Source organism: Rhinolophus ferrumequinum, chromosome 11 (genome assembly GCF_004115265.2).
Source record: "Rhinolophus ferrumequinum isolate MPI-CBG mRhiFer1 chromosome 11, mRhiFer1_v1.p, whole genome shotgun sequence".
NCBI classification, from domain to species: Eukaryota; Metazoa; Chordata; class Mammalia; order Chiroptera; family Rhinolophidae; genus Rhinolophus; species Rhinolophus ferrumequinum.
Genome location: NC_046294.1, coordinates 34,906,291 through 34,920,675, shown reverse-complemented (window position 1 = coordinate 34,920,675; position 14,385 = coordinate 34,906,291). Strand labels below are relative to the sequence as shown.

At 46.9% G+C, this 14,385-nt stretch overlaps 1 pseudogene; it reads right to left on the bottom strand.

The window, feature by feature from the left end:
• Positions 1-2,303: 2,303 nt before the first annotated feature.
• On the bottom strand, positions 2,304-13,999 carry LOC117029668 (60S ribosomal protein L5-like; annotated as a pseudogene).
• Positions 14,000-14,385: the final 386 nt, after the last annotated feature.

Genomic DNA, 14,385 nt, shown 5'->3' with positions numbered 1-14,385 from the left:
CTAATTCAGGATGTTCCACCTCCCTCCTTCCCCCTGGGATTGTGATAAATTCCCAGAGGTTTCAAATGGCATCAGGACCTTAGTTGGGGTGAAGGAGGCTTCTGACACTGATTGGTCAAAGTCCAGTTAGGAAAATAGAAACCAGGAAATTGGTGACATTGATTATGTGAGAGCTGAGAAGCCAAACGGGACAGTGATTAGTTACAGGAAAGCTATTATCACCATTAGGGTTGGAGGGACACAGTGAGATGGTGGCATTACAGAGCTCAGAAGCCAGGACCCTCTGGCAAGAACCATGGCAGAGGCTGCCTAGCTGGAGCTATACGACTGCATAGGAGGGACCGTTTGGCAGCAGCTAGAATCAAGGGAATAACCACTGGAGGAGCTTGAGCTTCACCTGAGGCAGGCAAAGAGAGGGAGAAATACCCTGGTCTTTCTCCTCCTCTTGCACTTCAGCCTTCCCCCCAGTGCCTCTCATTGGCCAAACCAGTTGGCAAAGGAGCTTGGGAAATGTAGTTCCCTCTGATAGCAGAGATGGGTACTCTGTGGGTGGGGAATGGATCTGAGATAAACAAATGACCGATCCTGACACCATCTGGCCTATGTTGGCATCTGCTGAGGGAGAACCAGGCCCTCTCTGATCTTTGTGGCTGGCATCGATTCATGCTGGCCTCCACCGAGATGTCCATGGCCCAGTTGTGGCCTCTGGTCATCGCTCTACAGACTCTTTCCTTTCCTTTTCCTCCCTTGGACCCGTCCAGATCCATTGCATTCCCTCTCAACTCCTGTATACCCCTCGTGGAGGGTACGGCAAATTTTGGCTAATTCTTCATGTTCTTGAAGGAACGGACACAGGAGACTCAAGGGGCCACCCCAGGCTTGCTCTATCTAGTGCTGTCCTGACACCATTCCGACTCTACTGTGTGAAAGCATGCTGGGGCGGGGGGCGTAGGGGGATGGGGGTGTGGGGGGGTGGGGACAATCTCCCTGAGCTTCCCTAAGTAAGTGAGGCGTGGGTTTTCTTGTTTCTCAAACTCCCCCAACCCTCTTTTAAAAAGTTATTTCTATTCCTCCCAGGACTTGGCCTTGGGGGTGGAAAGGGTGGGGGATGGTGTGGGTGAGGACATGGGATTTCCTTCCCAGAGTACTCACCAAGAGCTCACACTCTCATTTCATTTCCAAGTCTCTAAGGAATTGTAAAAAAAAAAAAAAGAAAGCAATTTTAACGCATAAAAGTTTTACCTGGCCTCATTTAAATGGATATGTATTAAAAGAATCTTAACTTACTTAACCATTCCCTTATTGAGCATTTGGATGGTTTTCAGTGTTTTACTACCAATCAGGTGGTTGGTGAGTTTAAGACGGTGGCAGAAGATGCCCGGGTGACCCCGTGCCTTTATCCTCTGCTGACCCCCTATGCACCTAAGAGCCCGCACAAAGATGGGCTTCGGCACTTGAGCCCTGTTCATGGCAAAGAGGTGAGACTTCTCCCCGGCTTCCATTTTGTGCTGACTCTGCCTACTTCCCCATCTTGGCTTTGTATCTGCTTCAATCTGGATCCTGACTAGAGCTGTGGCATCTTGTTTTCAACGATGGTTCTTCTCTCACACTATCTCCATGGTTTTTGACCCCTGGTTGTATCACACTTGCCATCCTGGTTACTTCCTCAGAGGGAGGAGACATAAGAGGTGGGCCCTAATTCCTAAGGCCCATGTTTCACCTCCAAGCTACAAGTGATATCTCCAAAGTGTTGTTTTTTTTTTTTTAATTATGTTTAACTTTAAAAAGGAATATCTGATCAGTTTAGAAGACGTGGAAGACACAGAACAACAAATGGAAAAAATTAAAGTTAACCCAAACTCTACCCCTCAAAGATAACCGCCTCAAATTCCATAAGGGAAAGGACTTGGCCGATCTTGTTCATTTCTGTAACTCCGGGGCCCACGCACATAGTAAGTGCTCAGTAAACATTGCTAAATTAAGTGATAACCCTTCTTTTAATTTTTTCCATTCATTTTATACAAATGGAATCAATACTACCTACTGTTTTGTAGCCTACATTTTTTTATGTAGTAATATATCATTTTTCTGAAATCCATAAATGTTGTTCTGCATTATTTTAATATAAAATGGTATTTGGTTGTAAAAATGGACCATAATTAATTTAAATAGTTCCTTAATGTTATATAGTTATGTTTTTCCCTTTATTTTTTATTCTTCCTAACAACTTTTTTTTGCATAGTCAATAAGTTTATTATTGTCTTTATATGAAAACTCTTCATAGAAAACTGTGGTTCGGATTATTAGCTCTCAGCAGCCCATTCCTGAGCTCTGAGGAAGCTTGCCTTCTTCTGAGCTACCTGATCTTTCTTCTGGGCAAGAGACATTTTGGGATGGTTCCGCCTCTTCTTTTTAACTTCTTTCTTAGGCTTTTTCTCATAGACTGGATTCTCTTGTATAGCAGCATGAGCTTTCTTATCCATGTCCTCCATCATGTCTGGAGTTCCTTATGTTTTGAGAGAATTATTTCTTGTAAGCGTCTTCATCTGCTTCCATTAGGTAACGTATATAATCTGCAACGTTCTCACCCATGATATGCTTCCGATGTACATCTGCATTGAATTCCTTGCTTTCTGAATCATAACCAGGGAATCCTTTGGAACTGTGAGGGCTAGACAAGCCTCCGCCCACAGCTCCCTTCAGGGCCCCCAAAACTTTACTTCCAGTAGGAGTTCTGACAAGCACTGCATCCAAATAGCAGGTGAAAGCACCAGGTTGACCATCAGTACTTTCAATGTATTCATCTTAAGTCACCTCCGCTTGACCTTCATAGATCTTGTCCGTGCCAAACCTGTCGAGAAGCCTGCAAGCCAGCAGCAGGCCAGTACAATACGCTGCAGCAGAATTTGTCAGGCCAACCTTCACACCATACTTTGGGAATTCATGGAAGCAAGCTGCACAAACTATCACATCTTCTGTACGGGCATAGGCAGTCTGACAAATGATATCTCTGTTGGTTACATGAACTATCATCCTGTATTTGAGTGTGTTGTGTTTATTTTTATCTTGGATTACCAAGCGTTTCTGGGCATAGTAATCAGTTTTACCCTCTTGTTGTCTTCTAAGTTTCCCTTGATATATCTTGAAGTAGGCCTTACTCTTGCCAACTTTAGCAAATCCTGTCTTGCAGAACAGAGACCCACGTCTGCAGCTTGCCACAGACCTGCAGGCCCAGCACAGCTCCAAGGGAGAAAAAGCCCACACAGCTTTATAGTCTTGTACATACATATGTGGGTGCATGATTGTCCAACCGAAGGGCATGTACATACATTTTTAAGGCTTTTGGTGCATTCTCCCTTCTAGGTGTGCACATTTCTAGCACAGCAAATTACCTTAGAATGTACATTCCATGAAGCAAGGGTTTTGTCCATTTATTTACCCTTCCACAGTGACTCTAGCCTTGAGAAATGTGTAGCACAGAGTAGGTTCTTAATAACTATTTGTTGAATTTGTTTCCCTATGTCGTCACCAATAGTGTTTACTATTAATGTTACTTTAAAATGTCTTTTTTTCCCAGTCTGATAGCAAACATAATAGATCTCACAGTTAAAAATTATCTCCTCATGCCACCTTCTATCCCCAAATGCTTAGTAAGGCTGCTGGAGTTGGACCTAAGTATTTAAAATCTATTCTCAGAACTAAAGCTAATCAGGAACAAGATCTTATAGAGCTGGGATCTCTGGATTCAGAGATTCTTTGACCCTAAGGATGCTCTTACCTGTACTGGCTTACAAGTCGCATAGAGCCAAGCATCCCATCCCCATGGAATTTCTGCAGGTGCAGGAAGGCGATTCATGGCATCAGCATTCATACTGACAGATTTCTTCATGAAGGATACATCTTTGGTATTCCTCACAAAGCTAACCTACTGACCTAGGAAGAAGAGAGTTTTTAAAATTTTCTTTGAGGATTTGGAACATGGAGGCTTCCATCAGGCAAGCCCAGGGGAAAAGACAACGGCATGGAGTGGTGGCATCACCAGACTTCAAAGCCTTGAAGAAGGACCACTGTGAGGGGTGGGCCCTGTGGCTCAGTGGGTACAGTGTGCGCGTGCGCGCGTGCACGCACGCGTGCATGAGCACCAGTCAGGAGGCAGCCAGGAACCCATTCAAAAGAATGAAAATGGGGCTTTTCTTCTGTGTGTCCTTGCTCAGCCGCTGGGCTTTGAGCATTTAGACTACTGGACACAGGAAGGAATTTGCATTGATTTCCATTCCACTTTCATCTGATGCCACAGGACAAACAAAAATGTAATGGGCCCCCCTTTCAATGGAGAAACAAGACTCTGGAAATGCAAATCCTCCCAATGTGCTGTGCAAAGTAGTGAAGCCAGGGGCCCCACACCTGCCTTCCCAGGAAAGGTCGTGATCCACACACAGGAAGCTAGGGTGGGTGGGCCTCTTCATCAAAGGGAAGAGCCTCTCCTTTGAAGAATTGGGAGCAACAAAATGTCAATGGAGAGTCACACACCCAAGAAACAAATACTCTTCAGATATGGAGCACTGTGAAATATTTACTTAAAATACAGGAGGACATACCCATTCTCTTTTAGACAGTAGAGTTGCTCTAGATTTGGGTATAGTGGGGTCCTGGGCTCCCCACATTCTCTTGGTGACATGCTTGAATATTTCAGCCATTGCTTGAATCTATATATATCCTTACCGTCTCCTGCCTGCATTGCTAGAACCTTCTCTTGTTTACCTGTTTGCAATCTTCCTTACTCTATCTAGACCATTCTTGACACTGGTCATCAGAAATATCTTTCTAAACAGTTCATCTGACCACATCACTCCTCCTTCTCTAGCTTCAAATCCTTCAGTGGCTTCCTGTGGTCTTTAGGCAGAGGCATGGCCCTTGAGGCTGCCCATTTCTGCGTCCCTGGCTGCTCCCTGAGCTTACTTCTCCAGGCCTTTGGACACGGACTTTTCCATACAAGACCCCTAGACGACTCTTCTTCCTCTAATTTGTTGTGTTATTTTTTTTTTTTTAAGGAGGGTGCAGCTCTCAGTGGCCCATGTGGGGATCGAGCCGGCCACCTTGGTGTTATTAGCACCGCGCTCTAACCAACTGAGCAAACCGGCCACCCCTCCTCTAGTTTGTTCTTGCTCTTTGCTCCCAAAGAATCTCATTCTTAATTTACCAGCACACATTTCCCATGGCATCTTAATGATTGTTTTTACAAGCAATGCTTAGGTAACCAGTAGGATAGACGTTATTAACTATTTTTTAGGTGAAAAACTTGAGGCTCAAAGAAATGATGTAGTTCCTTACCCAGATCACAGAAAGAGCAGATGGAAAATCTGCTGCTTAAACCAGACAGTGCACAACATCTCCATCTGGCTTCTCTAGATAAAATATCATCATCAGCAGCAACTGCTGCAACAACAGCAGTGTCGGCAGCAACATCTATTCCTATTTTTTTCAACATCTATATTCAAGATCCCTTCTCAGTAATGTCTGATCTAGAACTTAGAAAGGATTTTAACTGGTTAAGATCGAGGTGTCTAGGACCAGACTACTTGACTTTGAATCCCAACTCTCTACCAGCTGTGTGATCTTGGAGACATTACTTAACCTCTCTGTGCATGTTTCCTTTTCTGCAATATGGCGATTATAATCCTATCTATTAATAATTTTAGGATGGTTGTGAGGATTAAATTAGTTATTATGTAAAACTTAGAACAGTGCCTGGAACAATAAGTGATATAGAGGTGCCAGCTGGAATTACCACTGGCCCTGCTCAGTGTTGCCTGCAGCACAGGAGCTTACCCACCACAGCCCTTACTACTTCAGTGGCCCTACGTTGATTAAACGTGTCCACACTCTCCCACATGCCCCAGAGGGTAGCACCTGACTGAGAGAGGAGATAACCCATAGGTTACGGCATGAGGAGATGAACTGGGCCCATCAGATCCTCCTTCTGGCACCTGAAGTGGACTGACCCAGTTAGCAGTGGGAACCAAGGCTGGAGGGAGCCCTGGGTCTGGGTAAGACAGCAGGTGAGCTGATCTCCAAGGGAACTCAATGTGTAAGTAGGGCAATCTCGGGACACAGGAGGGTGGAGCAGATGTTCAAAGAGAAGCTTAAATCAAGAGAAATTCAGAGCAGTAGGTGGTTCCTAAAGCTGCTGAGGTGCCTGCTGACTTTACTGCTCCCCTCGAGACCTCCTTTCCAAAATATCTATTCTAAAGCTGTCCTCTTACTTGCACCCTAAGCCACCATCATGTCTTGCCTGGTGATTTCGGTGGCCTTCTAACTGGTCTCTCCTTCCTCTTTTACCCCCTGAACACAGACTTGACAAGGCAGCCAAAACAACCTTCTGAAAACTTTTTCTCTTAAAACTCCCAGAGCGTCTCGTTGAATGTAGAACAAAATTCTCTGGCCTAACCTCGTAACACTCTTTTTGTCGTTCACCATTCTCTAGCCACACTAGTTCCTGGAATACATCACGCTCATTGTGGTCTCAGGGCCTTTTCGTACTTGCTGTTTACTGCCTGGGAGGGTCCTTCCCCAGACCTTCACTTGGCTACTATTTTCAGGTCTAATTTGAATTGTCACCTCCTCAGAGAAACCCTCCCTCGTCACTCTATGAAATGCTACTCTCCCTAACCTGTCGTTTTGTATCACATCATCCTGTTTTACTTCCTTTGTGGCAGTCAACCCTTTTTAAAATGATCCAGATCATGTATTTGTTTCTTTGTTTACTGACTGGCTCCACTGATAGAATGTAAATTCCTTGGGGGAAGGAAATATCTGTATATTCATTGTGGTCTTTCCAGTGGTGATCACGGTACATGCGTACAACACAGCAGGCACTCAAGAAACAGTCATTGGAGTTGTTTTCAAAGTTTAGTTTCAAATCCATTTCCAGTGCATTTTCTTTTGAAAACCAAAAGAGCCTACTAAAATAAACGTACAGCTTGGATCTTGTTACCCATTTCAACCCGCCTATAGTGTGCCTCCCCTTTCTCTACATTTCACTCCTCCACAGCCCAACTGATGTGGTCAACCCACCCGTGGGTGTCTCTCAGCAGTCCTGTTTTTATAGCATCCTCCCAGGCTTGCAGAAGTACCAGCCACCTGGGGCTGGGAAACCAGAGCCAGTCCACCCCCTGTCCCCAGCCCTTGCCAGCTGACAATGAATTCCTCCCCTGCCACTGTCTGTTTCAGACAATGTGGCATTGTCTCAACCCATTATCAGTGCGGTAAACAGGCTCCTGACATCTACTCTAGCTACTCAACCGTGGTGGTGCTGAGTGAAGGATCAAGGGGGAAAGTTTGAGGGGAACCTGCCAGGGGCAGGAGGGAGACAGAACCAGAATGTCACAGCCAATCCATTTGTCTTTTCCCTGTCACCCCTGCTGCAACCACTTTGCAGATGAGGATACTGAAGTGACTTCCATGCAGTCATTCTTTAATGAAGTTGCAAAAGGGTAGATGCAGGACATGAGGACTGCAGGCTGCCCCGGAAATGGGAACAGCATGGCGTGTGGGGGTGGGGAAGGGTGGGGTGGCGGGAAGGGCTGATGACTTTCCTTCATATGCAAACCTTTACTGTTATCTGCCACTTATTTTCTTCAAGAGTGAAATTTCAGCTGCTTCCAAAAGATCCCGAATGAGAGTCATATTTAACAGGATCACAGCAAATTGATTTTTTTCAAAACTGTGGAGTAGATTCATCCATTCTTCATGCTGTAGCACCCTGAGGACAGCATGAACCTGGCTTACTCTCCAGGGTATCTCCAGACATTGGCACAATTCCTGGGACAAATCCTTGGATGAATGAACCCTGATCCTGTACTTTGAGAACTTATGTGCCCAGATCTCTGCTAAATGTTAAGAGGAATAAAAAAAGAAAAATACATACTGCTTATGTTCTTCTTTCTCTTTTGATTAGGTTATAAAATATCTGCCACTAACCAGCTTGTGATCAAACACAAGTTACTCAACCCCTCTGAGCCTGTTTCCTCTCCTTTCCTCCTTCAGAAAACAAGGATAATAATAGTACCTACTTCATAGAATTATTGCGGGGCCTGAATGAAGTCATGTATTTAAAACATTCACCTGGCACATTGTAGAGTTGTTCAATAAATTGTAATTAACAGTTCTATCTGTATAAAATATCGGCTGTCCAGAATTCAAGTCATTTTTGACAGTTTGACTCTCTTCGTAGCGCTGGGTTTGTCCATTAAATTCCGTTTAGCCAATGTGTATGAAAAAGCTTTCTAGCATACTGAAATCTTCCCTGTCTTATAAGACCTTTGTTGAATTCAGAGTCAGGATTATGAGCGATCCATGTAGTTTAATAAATGGATGAGATGTGTACGATTGATTGCCCCTTCACTAAATGGTCCCAGGTTGCCTGGACCTTTTGTTTTGTTTTTTGTAGGTGGCTGGGTCTCCTCTCTTGCTGACAGATTGTCCTCTCTTACGTCTTACAGCTGTCAGTTTGCCCACTGGAGGGATCGGTGCTCTCCTCTGATTTGCTGTGGGCTTGGAACCGAAATAACCAGCCCCATTAAAAGTGTGAGTACACCAAGAGCATACAGGCCTTGAATGAGGACTTGAGAGGCGACATCTTTTATCACACGACCTTTGTGTCGTCTTTCTTTCACTGCTCAGAGATCTGCTTCTTCACGTGTTCTCATCAATGGGATCATACTGCACAGACATGAAAGTTCTCGGCATCTGAAGGCACTCACTGAAATCTGTAAACTAGGGCTGGCCGGTTAGCTCAGCTGGTTAGAGCGTAGTGCCGATAACACCAAGGTTGCCGGTTCGATCCCCGCATGGGCCACTGTGAGCTGCGTCCTCCTTAAAAAAAAAAAATCAAAAAAAAATCTATAAACCACATGAATGAAGGAGGAAGAAAACAGTCATAGAGACATACCATAAACGTAAGGGGTCTGTGTGAAGGGAAAGTGTGAGGTGAGGGAATAAGGGGTGAGGTTCGTTTGTTGTGATGGAAGAGACAAATTGAACTAAGTCTTAAAGGAAAGGAAATATGGTGGGTGAGAATACAGCTGGTATTACACAGGGGACTAGAAAAGGGAAGGAGTGAACACTCCTTAGTCTCTGCTGTTTCCATAGGCTTTCCCCACACAGATGGAAACGCTGTGCTCCAGGAGCACTGAGCTGCTTTTGCTCTGTGAGCACGCAATGCTGGTTGTGCCGTCTGCGTTGCCTTTGTACTAGTGGCAGCTGGAATGTGCTTCCTCTGGATCCTTGCAGAGACGTATCCTTTTTATCAGTCAGATCGCAGTTTAAATTTCTCTTACAACTACCCAATGGAAGGTAGCCACCTACTCACTCTGGCACATCATCCTGTTTTTATTCTTGGCAGAGCCCTAATTATTCTCTCAAATGATCTTGACCAAATATTTGTTTGTTGTACCTCTTCCTCCACCATTGCCACGAAACCAGGGACCGTTCCTGCCCTGTTCACTGCTGCATCTCAGGATGTTTATTGGCAATAAAATTGGCAATAAAATTTGTTGCAGTATTGAGTGAATGATCAATGAATGAATGACTAGTCAGGGAGATAAACATGAAAAGAGATGATTATGGTGTGGGGTGGCACAGGCTATTAAAGAGAGGAAGGAGTACAAAGTGCTGCGCGAGTCCAGAGAAGGGAGCAACCAATTCTGACAAGGACTTTTAGGGAAAATTCCCGAGTTTGGGTCCTGAAACAATGAAAGTTCACCAATCCAGAAAGATAGGTGAAAAGGGCCACTTCGCATCTTCATTTCTGCTCTGCTGACCAACTGACCCTGTGTTCAATTCAGAGACAGCCCAAGACATGAGAGAAAAACATTTCTGTGCTTATGATGCCACCTCTGTGATGTCCAATACATGTAAAACAGTGTCTGAGCTGAATCTACCAGACCTGGTCTGCTTTCCAGAGACCTAAGACCAGAGATTTTTCCTCAAGTCTTCTTGAGGTTGGATGATAGATTTTCCTTCATTTGTAGTAAAAAAGAATGTGTTTTAATTTCCTTAAGTGCTTCACAATGTACTTCGTATAGGGATTCTTTAGCTCTGAAAAAGGGTGATATGGGTGCTCTGGTTTTGAAGACAAGAAAACTGAGGCGCAGGGGATCAGTATTGGGAGTCCGAAGCTAAACTAAGGAAGCACCTTTGTATGTCTCCATTTCACTGTGTGCTGCAAATGTCTGATGTTGCCTAACCATGCAAAGGTCCCTTTCCTATTTGCCACTGATGATTGACCCCTGACCTGACTCCAAGGTCAGTGACCAATCAGATTCTTTCATGAGAATTTGAACTAAGTTCCAGAGGCTGCTGGCAAACTCTATTGGGTATGTGCATGGAGAGATAGACCTTTGGACTGGCCGCCATGTTAGCCCACAAGGAAGGTGAGTAAGCAAAAAAGGAGATGAGAGAAGATGCATTCCCTTCTAGAAGGCATGGAGGGAGTAGCCACAGCCCTTAGACTTGCAGTTCTAGTCCCTGGAAGACCCTGTTATGTTCTGGTTCCTGTTTTTCTATGTTGGAGAAATGGAAATAACCCTTTCTTCAGCTGACATATTTGGAGTTAGGACCCTAAATGGGTGATTAGATGTCATCTTTAAAAATTTGTGTACCCTTAATTGAGACAAAAATGGTCTTGCAGATGGCAGTAGGTGTTAAAGTCTTTGCTGCTAAAGCCCTCATTTGGGATGTGTGTGTGTGTATGTGTGTGTGTGTGTGTGTGTGTGTGTGTGTGTGTGAAAGAGAGAGAGAGAGAGAGATCATAATCTCCAATGAACAGACTCTGTCCTCTTGGTTCCTAGTGCACAGGTGGGGACTGGGGCAGAAGGCAGTGTCAGTAGAGAAAGGGAGCTATTTTAGAAAAATGTCTCCCAGGATGTCCATCTCTAGTAGGTGGAAGGTTGTTGTATAGAGTGGTGGATTGAAACCATCCGTGAACATAAGCTGTTGCCCACTTGGAGCAAACTTGGGGAAATACTCATACGTACCCCCAGCAACTTGTAGGCTATACATCTGGTCACCTGATTTCTTCTCTTTGGATTTGCCTGGAAAATCCTCCTCATTTTGGGAAGGGGTTATATTAGGGTTCTCCAGAGAAGCAGAACCAATAGGATATCTTTCTATCTGTCATCTATCTGAAAAATTGGCTCATGTAATTTTGGGGTTGGAAAGTCCAAAACCTGCAGGGCACGCTGGAGATCCAGGGAATAGCTGATGTTGCAGTCTTGAGCCCAAAGGTAGTCTGGAGGCAGAATTCCTTCTTCCTCAAGGGGCTTCAGTCTTGTCTCTTTAGGCCTTTGACTAACTGGATGAGGCCCACCCACGTTACAGAGGATAATCTGCTTTATTCAAAGTCTATTGATTTAAATATTAATCATATCTAAAAACAAACAAAAACCAACCAAACAAAAAATCTTTCACAGCAACATCTGGACTGGTATTTGACCAAAGACTGGGTACTGTACCCAGTACTGGTTGACACATACAATTATCCGTCACGGGGCAAACTCGGTCTATTATAAAAGTCCTTCTCCTCTGCAAGGTACATTATTGCTTCCAAAGCATGTGCTCATCCATGATCACATCTGGTTCTCAGAACATCTCTGTCAGGAGGAATTATTAGCTGCCCTGTTTTATAGATGAGAAAATGAAGGTTCCGAGATAAGATCATATAGCTGATAAATGGCCGAGAGGGGATTCCAGCCCAGGCTGTCTGACCCAGGTCTGGGGACTTCTGTCATAGCACACTCCCTATAACCTGGCACATGATGTTACTTCTCTGCCATTCCCCTGCTGGTCCTCGTGTTTGCATGACCTCTGGAGACTTGCAGGAATTGGCTAAGAAAGTGACATGGTTTCAATTTTTCAGTCCTGTCTTGTGACTAGTGTCAATGGGCCCCTCTGAGGCAGGACGCAGGAGAGTCATAGGAGTGAGCATGAGCATAGCTGCCCTTCTACCCCCACCCGCAGTTTTCTCACTGCTGCCATATTGCAGCCGGGCCCTCTACTCTCAGTAACAGGAGGCTCCAGTCCCCTTTCTACCACCAGACCTGGGGAATGGAGGTTGGAACTGGCGCAGATCTGGCTGGGTACTGTGAGGGCGTCCTCATTCTCTCCTGCTCTGATGGCACAGGAGTGCATGCCTCTTCCTGAGCCTGAATCTCCTCCCACCCCTCAACCGGGGGCCCAGCAGCAGGACTGGCCTTCTGCTTTGGCCTATGTCCTGGGCTCCTGTTCTAATGAATTGGCTGGGTCCACAGCCCCTGAGAATGCTCGGCCCACCTGGTCCTTACCAGGCAGCATTGTGGCCAGACCTGCCTGTGGCTATGGATAGACCCTGCAGCCTGGTGGCATCTGTGGGCTTTGGAAAGGCCAGGCCACCCTCCTGCCAGGACCAATAGGACTTCCTGCCTTCACACCTTGGGCATCCTATGTGAGAGAGCAAGTTTTGACTGGAGGATGAAATAGGAGGGGAATAAGAGGTCTTCAGAGACCAAAGTGTCCACCCTAGTGCCTCCCCAGATGTGTCAGCCTCACTTTTTTTCTCCAGTGTTTTGGGAGTCGACTTCGACTTAGGAGATAAGAGAAATGTTTTCATCACTTCAGGTCTTATTTGCACATTGTGCTGGGGTCCTGAGATTCTGCCTGCCTGGGCACTTACAACCTAGACTGCCACGTGAAAGGGGGGTTGAGGAACATAGTTGAGCACAAGCCTCTCCAATTTCGAAATGGCTCTGGGTGAAGATGGAAGATGAGAGAAGAACTGTCCAAAGAAGGGTCACCTGGGGGACAGGATGTGCTGCTTTCTAGTTTCTGAAGTTCTGACTGTTCGGTGGCTGAGGGAGCCTTGTTCTGTGTGTCCAAGAGAAGAAATGGGTCTTGGCCTGGAGCGGGGTAGGTTCAGTCCGTGCTGGAAAAAGTGCCCTCAGTCAGAGCTGTACAAGAGGGAAGGCATTAAGCACTGCCTTGGGAGACCGCAAGCGTTCTATCCAGAGCGGTGTTCACAGGCTGGACAGCTCCCTGGTGGGAACCTGTCCAAAGGGTTTTCGGATTTAGCGGAAAGCTGAACTAGGTGTCCTGAGTTGTCTCCCGATTCAGGTTCTCCACGGATGCAGGTCTTCCTTAAAGTGTCAGGTATGTCTATCCTGCAGAAGAGCGCCAACAGGAGGGACCAGGTGACTCCCCCTGTCCTCCTCCCTCCGGGACACACCTTTGAGGAGCAGCAGCTCCAGAGAGACCCCTGCCTCCTCCTCTGGTCCCCTAGCTTGGGAAAGGGCTCGGGACCCTGGAAGGGGACCAGGATGGCAAGGTTGTCCATTGGTTGCGAGGCGCCATGTGAACGGTGCTGATTGGTTGGCGGGACGGAGGAGGAGGCGGTTTCCTGGGTAACGGGAGGGCAAGGAGCGGCTGCAGCGGCGGGCCGTGGTTGAGGAGCGCGAGCTGAGAGCGGTGAGAGACCCGCTAGAGGCAGCGGCTCGGCAAAGCCGCGTGGGCGCAGGTAGGAGCCACCCCCGTGTCGCCTCTGAGGGGGCCCGGCTGGGCCAGGCTGCCGGGCGTCGGGACCGGCCGGGGAAAGTTTGCCGCCTAACGGGATGAGCAGGGAGGAGAGGACTTGGGGATGCTCTGTGCTGGGCACCCGGGCTGGGCAGGGCGGGGACTGCTGGTGGGAGAGGGCTGGTCCCGCATGGAGCTGCGGGGACCATACCTTCACTCCGGGACCCTGATGGAAGGCTGGGCCTCCTTAGCCGTGAGGCCGCAGGACGGAGACCTGGCGGGCGGACGCACAGCGACAGGCGCTCGCCGCAAGCCGGCGGGCCCTTGTTCAGAGATGCGCTGGGAAAGTCTTCTCCAGCCTGCGCGGGCTGGGGCACGCGGCTCGGTGCTCGGAGGTGGTTCTTCGAGCTCTGAGGCGCACTTTCTCGGCCTCCGGCGCCGCTGCGAACGTCCCCATTCGGAGTGGGTGTGTGTCCCTCTGGCGGCGCGTGCCTGAGGTTGGGTGTATTTCCTTGTGCGTGTTGTTGTGCTTGTGGGTGTCTTCTGTTTGTGTGTCTGTGCGTTCCACCTCTGCGTGATTGCATCTCTGGGTGTATGCTCAAGTCTGGGTCCCTCTGTGTTTGCTGTTGGCGTGGGTGTCTGTGAACGTCCTCTCCAGGAGCTCGTGCCTGAGTATTGCTGTTAGTACATCCTTCTGTCTGCGTCTGTGTATTTTTGGTTTTTGTGTGTGTCTCTCCTCTCTGTATGTTAGTCTATGCAGCTATGAGTATGTGTGTGTGTATTTTTTTTTTTTGTCGGTGTCTCTGTTTTCCAGCCACCGGCTGTCTCAATGTCGGTCCTGTA